Source organism: Nerophis ophidion, linkage group LG27 (genome assembly GCF_033978795.1).
Source record: "Nerophis ophidion isolate RoL-2023_Sa linkage group LG27, RoL_Noph_v1.0, whole genome shotgun sequence".
NCBI lineage: Eukaryota > Metazoa > Chordata > Actinopteri > Syngnathiformes > Syngnathidae > Nerophis > Nerophis ophidion.
The window spans coordinates 25,984,645-25,992,553 of NC_084637.1; the positions used below are offsets into that span (position 1 = coordinate 25,984,645).

Here is a 7,909-nt window from a genome sequence, read left to right on the forward strand (position 1 = left end):
TCGCTTCACACTCGGCTGCAAACCGATCCAGTGAGAGTTGAAGATCCCGGTCAGATGAAGCCATCAGGACCACATCATCTGCAAAAAGCAGAGACCTAATCCTGCGGCCACCAAACCGGAACCCCTCAACGCCTTGACTGCGCCTAGAAATTCTGTCCATAAAAGTTATGAACAGAATCGGTGACAAAGGACAGCCTTGGCGGAGTCCAACTCTCACTGGAAATGTGTTCGACTTACTGCTGGCAATGCGGACCAAGCTCTGGCACTGATCGTACAGGGAGCGGACCGCCACAATAAGACAGTCCGATACCCCATACTCTCTGAGCACTCCCCACAGGACTTCCCGAGGGACACGGTCAAATGCTTTCTCCAAGTCCACAAAGCACATGTAGACTGGTTGGGCAAACTCCCATGCACCCTCAAGAACCCTGCCGAGAGTATAGAGCTGGTCCACAATTCCACGACCAGGATGAAAACCACACTGCTCCTCCGATCTGCGATTATTCCAGTTAATTTTGAGTTAACCATAAACAAACGGCGATTAATCACGATTACATATTTTAACCGTTTGACAGCCTTAATAAAAATGTACGTGTAGAGATTGTCAGTTTTTAGGTCATAAGCAAACAAGAAGAGTCCAGTTGTCTGCATTTAACTTGTGTAAATATTATAAAACACATTTCAAACAAATAAAAGAAGAAAACACCAGAATTGGGTGGACCAGCCCAGCAAGGTGTCCCTTTTTTGTCCCCCAGGGAGTTTGCAATCTTGTTTCAAATGGGAAAAACAACATAACGAATAGGGCTGGGCGATATATCGATATACACGATATATCGCGGGTTTGCCTCTGTGCGATATAGAAAATGACTATATCGTGATATTCGATTATACGTTCTCACACAGTTGCTTTTAGCTGCGGGCATTACACTGCAGCATGGGTGTCAAACTCTGGCCCGCGGGCCAAATCTGGCCCGCCGTGTAATTTAATTTGGCCCTTGAGGCAATATCAATTTATCATTAGAGCTGGCCCGCCGGTGTTATACAGTGTTGGTGCCGCAGTAACACCGCATTTACCGCTAATATTCATACTTGCCAACCTTCCTAATTTTCCCGGTAGACTCCCGAAGTTCAGTGCCCCTCCCGAAAATCTCCCGGGGCAACCATTCTCCCGAATTTATACCGATTTCACCTGGACAACTATATTGGGGGCGTGCATTTAAGGCACGACCTTTAGCGTTCTCTACAACCTGTCGTCACGTCCGCTTTTCCTCCATACTAACAGAGTGTCCCGTAATATTTGTGGCTTTTACACACAGAAACACACACAAGTGAATGCAAGGCATACTTGGTCAACAGCCATACAGGTCACACTGAGGGTGGCCGCATAAACAACTTTAGCACTGTTACAAATATGCACCACACTGTGAACCCACACCAAACAAGAATGACAAACACATTTCGGGTGAACATCCGCACCGTAACACAACAGAACAAATACCCAGAACCCCTTGCAGCACTAACTCTTCCAGGAAACTTCCAGCAAACTGACCAATAATTATCGTTTTATTCATGCATTTTCTCTTGCTACTTCAAGGCTTGAATGTTCGGTTCATTCATTATTGTTATTTTCTTTTGAATGAATGAATGAATGAAATAAGTTTATTTCGGTCATATAATCAATCAAATCAAATCAATCAACCATTGTGTGTGATCAGTTTTACAGTACATGTTATATGTATACAATAATGCACATTTACACATAAAAGAAAAGAAAAAGAATGACCAAAAAAGGAATAGGCTGAAGCCAAAGCTTATATTTGCCTATCCTATACCTTCACTGAAAATTAGATTGCTTGGAACATCAACATAAAAAAATAAATAAATCAAAAATCAATGGGATGAAAGTAATTGTGACTATATTTTATAATTTTCAATTATTTCACCTTTCAATGTTTTCTTAAACCTTACCAAAGAAGTGCATGTCTTCAGCTCATCACTGAGCTTGTTCCACCATTTAACTCCTAAAACTGTAATACATTTGTATTTTATATTTGTTCTCGCTTTACCCATTTCAAAAATCGATATCCCCCGTAAATTATAGTTTTCTCCTCTTAAATGAAATAGCCTGCGAATACAAGCTGGAAGGCTGTTGTTCTTTACTCGAAACATAATTTCCATTGTTTTTAAAAACACAATGTCGGAAAATTTTAACACATTTGAACTCATAAATAAGGGATTGGTATGTTTATAGTAGCAGGCTTTGTGTATTATTCTAATGACCCTTTTTTGAAGTTTTATGATTGGGTCTATGTTTGTTTTATAAACATTTCCCCAAATTTCAACACAATACGTTAAATATGGAAAAATAAAAGAATAATACAACATATGCAGGCATGTCTTATTCAGCATGTGTCTTACTTTATAAAGAATAGCAATTGATTTGGATATTTTTCCTTTTATATATTCAATATGCGGTTTCCAACACAGTTTATGATCAATTATTATTCCCAAGAATTTAGTTTCATATACTCTATCAATTTCCACATGATTTAACTTTAATTTTGCTTCATAATTTGTCCTTGCACCACTAAACACATTTTCAAATTTATTATTAGCTTGTGGAAAAAATTGGACATTTACCTCAGAAGATTGCAAATAGAAAAAAAGGCATACAATTTTTATTTAAATTTCATTTGATATGCCATTGATATTTTTTCAATTATTATTATTATTATTTGAAACTGGATTTTGCATGTCACTAAAGTTATATAAGCCGTGCTTGTTCAATATTCAATGCAAAACTTGTTTGGGTCCCTATTAAAAGGTTAACTTGTTCAACCTTGGCCCGCGGCTTTGTTCCGTTTAAAATTTTGGCCCACTCTGTATTTGAGTTTGACACCCATGCTCTAGTGGCTCTTCTCACTCTTTCCTGTCTCTCCTTCTCACAGACAAAAAGAGCACCTTCTTGCATACGTCACATAATAGCACGTCATACGTCACATACGTATACGCACTCGCGGAGCAGAGAGGTAGCAGCATGGGTAACGTTAGCTGTGATGCTAGCGGAGCCGTGCGAGTGGTAATACGAGAGAAAGAAGGTGCGAATGAAGAAAGAATTAATTCCCATGAAAAACAACAAGGGGTCCATCGTCTGGCGGTGGTTTGGCTTCAAGTGGGAATATTTTGAACAGACAACCGTAATAAGTCAAGCATGCGGCAAAAGCGTTGCTATAAAAAGTAGCATTACTGCTTATATGTAGCATTATTTGAAAAGTCACCTGCTAGAGCAGTGGTTCTCAACCTTTTTTCAGTGATGTACCCCCTGTGCACATTTTATTAATTCAAGTACCCCCTAATCAGAGCAAAGCATTTTTGGTTGGAAAAACAGAGATAGAGAAGTAAAATACAGCACTATGTCATCAGTTTCTGATTTATTAAAATTGTATAACAGTGCAAAATATTGCTCATTTGTAGTGGTCTTTCTTGAACTATTTGGAAAAAAATATATAAAGATAACTAAAAACTCATTGAAAAATAAACAAGTGATTAAATCATAAATAAAGATTTCTACACATATAAGTAATCATCAACTAAAAGTGCCCTCTTTGGGGATTGTAATAGAGATCCATCTGGATTCATGAACTTAATTCTAAACATTTCTTCACAAAAAAAGAAATCTTTAACATCAATATTTATGGAACATGTCCACAAAAACTCTAGCTGTCAACACTATTTCTTTTCACAGTTTATGAACCTACATTCGAAGTATTATTCAATATATATATTTATAAAGGATTTCTGAATTGTTGCTAATTTTAGAATATTAAAAAAAAAATCTCACGTACCCTTTGGCATACCTTCAAGTACCCCCATTTGAGAACCACTGTGCTAGAGAATGAAGAGTGCTTACGCCGCATGTCAACATCTCCAATCGGTGCCACACGCCCACACCATCAAAATGCTGAGGCAAACATTTCCACATCAACACCGTATGAAAAAAATAGAATTTAATACCATCCGTCGTAACCTCTGCTTATTGTGTTACTAGTGTTTTAGTGAAATTATATAGTCGTATCTGAAAGTCGGAGGCGTGTGGTCACGGGTGTGGCGACCGCCAGGGTCTCCGAAGGAAGCCACGTTTCTTGACGAGGCAAGGCAACCGGGCTGAGATTTTTTTTTTTTTTTTTTCCCTCCACGGAGTAGGCATCCGACGGTCGGTGGCGGCCGGTGGGAGGAAGCAAGAGAGTCCACAGTTGCAGGAGGAACGACGCAAACTCTCTGCTCCTTTCTACGGTAAGAGCCGAATGTAAACGAGGAAACACCAGCTGTGTTTGTGTTGCTAAAGGCGGCCGCATTACACCGCTTCCCACTTACAGCTTTCTTCTTTGACGTCTCCATTATTAATTGAACAAATTGGAAAAGATTGAGCAACACAGATGTCCAGAATACTGTGTAATTAAGCGATTAAAGCAGACCACTTATAGCTTGGATCAAAACGTCCGCTACAATCCGTGACGTCACGCGCACACTTCATCATACCGCAACGTTTTCAACAGGATACTTAGCGCGAAAGGTAAAATTGCAATTTAGTAAACTAAAAAGGCCGTATTGGCATGTGTTGCAATGTTAATATTTCATCATTGATGTATAAACTATCAGACTGCGTGGTTGGTAGTAGTGGGTTTCAGTAGGCCCACAATAACCGTTTAATAAATACAGTTTTGGTCAATTGACTTAGTTGTGACTTCCCTCTCTGCATGAAAGTTTAAAATGAGCATATATTAATGCAATATGAAGAAGAATGTTTTAATGTAGACACATAGAATCATCATACTGCTGGGATTATAAGCATCAAGTGTTCAAGTCCAAGGCAAAATATCAAGATATATATTGTGTATCGTGATATGGCCTAAAAAAATATCGAGATATTAAAAAAGGGCATATCTCCCAGCCCTGATAACAAATGAGGCACGGAATTGTTTGTGCACACAACATCAAATGTTGCATGGCGGGGAGGCCTTACAGTCTTGCATTGCAACGCAATATTTAAGGCCTACTGAAATGAGATTTTCTTATTTAAACGGGGATAGCAGGTCCATTCTATGTGTCATACTTGATCAATTCGTGATCATTGCCATATTTTTGCTGATAAAGTTTACAACGTTTGGTCGCTAATAAAAAAGCCTTGCCTGTACTGGGTGTAGCAGACGATGTGCGCGTGACGTCACTGGTTGTAGCGCTCCTCACATCGTTTACAATCATGGCCACCAGCAGCTAGAGCGATTCGGACCGAGAAAGCGACAATTTCCCCATTATTTTGAGAGAGGATGAAAGATTTCTGGATGAGGAAAGTAACAGTGGAGGACTAGAAAAAAAGAAAAAAAAAGACGAGGGCAGTGGGAGCAATTCAGATGTTATTAGACACATTTACTAGAATAATTCTGAAAATTCCTTATCTGCTTATTGTGTTACTAGTGTTTTAGTGAAATTATATCGTCGTATCTTAAAAGTCGGAGGCGTGTGGCCACGGGTGTGGTGACCGCCAGTGTCTCCGAGGGAAGCCACGTTTCTTGACGAGGCAAGGCAGCCGGGCTGAGATTTTTTTTTTTTTTCCCTCCACGGAGTAAGCATCTGACGGCGGGTGGGAGGAGGCAAGAGAGTCCACAGTTGCAGGAGGAACAACGCAAACTCTCCGCTCCTGTCTACGGTAAGAGCAGAATGTAAACGAGGAAACACCGGCTGTGTTTGTGTTTGTAAAGGCGGCCGCAATACACCGCTTCCCACCTACATCTTTCTTCTTTGACGTCTCCATTATTCATTCAACAAATTGCAAAAGATTCAGCAACACAGATGTCCAGAATACTGTGTACGCATATATGTGTCCTCTTTTTGGGATTTCAGAATATGGTCAGCCTACTATATGTTAATATTTCATCATTGATATATAAACTATCAGACTGCGTGGTCGGTAGTAGTGGGTTTTCAGTAGGCCTTTAATAACTGTTTAATAAATACAGTTTTGGTCAATTGACCTAGTTGTGATTTCCCTCTCTGCATGAAAGTTTAAAATGAGCATATATTAATGCAGTATGAAGAAGAATGTTTTAATGTCGACACATAGAATCATCATACTGCTGGGATTATATGCATCAAGTGTTCAAGTCCAAGGCAAAATATCGAGATATATATCGTGTATCGCGATATTAAAAAAGGGTATATCTCCCAGCCCTGATAACAAATGATGCACGGAATTGTTTGTGCACACAACATCAAATGTTGCGTGGCGGGGAGGCCTTACAGTCTTGCATTGCAACGCAATATTCATTAAAAAGTGCAGCCACTAAGTGATATTTTGCTTGCATTCATGCCAAACCAGCAAAGGCGACATGATGATAAGAGTTGACGTCGATTCAATGCTAAGCTAACGCACATTACCTGCCAGGGAAGCGCGCTAACACCGGCACTGCGAGCTGGCCGCCACACAAACTCCTCGCACGGCTGCCATAAAAAAAAAAAAAAAAGTGCGACGCGTCGGATTCCAAGCTATTAGCGTTAAACTTGTGTTTGTTGTGCCTTACCGCCTCGCTTTTGCAAATGCTGCGCAGCCCCTTGACGTCCACCTAGCGTGCTAATGTTACCAACAGTGGTGAAGCAGCGGATATATCAAGCGAGCTGCTCCTTCATCGCGACATGGGGGCGTTGAAATTATGTCACCGCACGCCGCCGCCGGGTGTCGAGAAACTCTTTAAAACAGGGGTCACCAACCTTTTTGAAAGCAAGAGCTACTTCTTGGGTACTGATTAATGCGCAGGGCTACCAGTTTGATACACACTTAAATAAATTGCCAGAAATAGCCAATTTGCTTCAACTCTATGTTATTATTCATAATTAATGATATTTATCTTAGTGAAAAACACTGATCATATTAATGATTTCTCAATATAAATATATATAGAAACAGATAAATATTTTTATAAATATATTTCAACTCTTTAATATTAAACCGAAAAAAAGAAGAGAAAAACTAGCAACCATACGTAATTCCTTGAATTGCCGCCGGGGCGCTAATTCATATCAATCAATCAATCAATGTTTACTTATATAGCCCTAAATCACTAGTGTCTCAAAGGGCTGCACAAACCACCACGACATCCTCGGTAGGCCCACATAAGGGCAAGGAAAACTCACACCCAGTGGGACATCGGTGACAATGATGACTATGAGAACCTTGGAGAGGAGGAAAGCAATGGATGTCGAGCGGGTCTAACATGATACTGTGAGAGTTCAATCCACAATGGATCCAACACAGTCGCGAGAGTCCAGTCCAAAGCGGATCCAACACAGCAGCGAGAGTCCTGTTCACAGCGGAGCCAGCAGGAAACCATCCCAAGCGCAGGCGGATCAGCAGCGCAGAGATGTCCCCAGCCGATACACAGGCAAGCAGTACATGGCCACCGGATCGGACCGGACCCCCTCCACAAGGGAGAGTGGGACATAGAAGAAAAAGAAAAGAAACGGCAGATCAACTGGTCTAAAAAGATTTAAAGTCTATTTAAAATATAAAACCTCTTCTCACTCCTGCGCTTACCAAAGGCATGCGGTAAAAATAAGCATGCGCTATTTATTTTAAAACCCTCTTCTCACTCCTGCGCTTATCAAAGGCATGCGGTAAAAATAAGCATGCGCTATTTATTTTAAAACCTCTTCTCACTCCGGCACTTACCAAAGGCATGCGGTAAAAATTTAAATGTGATGTAAGCTTGGACCTTAAAGGCCTACTGAAAACCCACTACTACCGACCACGCAGACTGATAGTTTATATATCAATGATGAAATAATAACATAGATAGACAGATAGTACTTTATTGATTCCTTCAGGAGAGTTCCTTCAGGAAAATTAGAATTCCAG

The 7,909-nt window shown here is 40.3% G+C and overlaps 1 protein-coding gene across 2 annotated transcripts in view; it reads right to left on the reverse strand.

The window, feature by feature from the left end:
• The window catches only part of LOC133544520 (R3H domain-containing protein 1-like), a 155,183-nt gene extending 148,474 nt beyond the window's left edge, over positions 1-6,709 (reverse strand). The window contains exons 1-2 of one of the 2 annotated variants that reach the window (XM_061889929.1): positions 6,579-6,656; positions 6,436-6,498 (exon numbers count right to left, since the gene is read on the reverse strand). The gene's annotated coding sequence lies outside the window, so the exon portion shown is untranslated. Of the gene's footprint in view, positions 1-6,435; positions 6,499-6,578 lie in introns of both variants that reach the window. The other variant, XM_061889927.1, reaches the window with a different exon arrangement.
• Between the last annotated feature and the right edge of the window lie 1,200 nt (positions 6,710-7,909).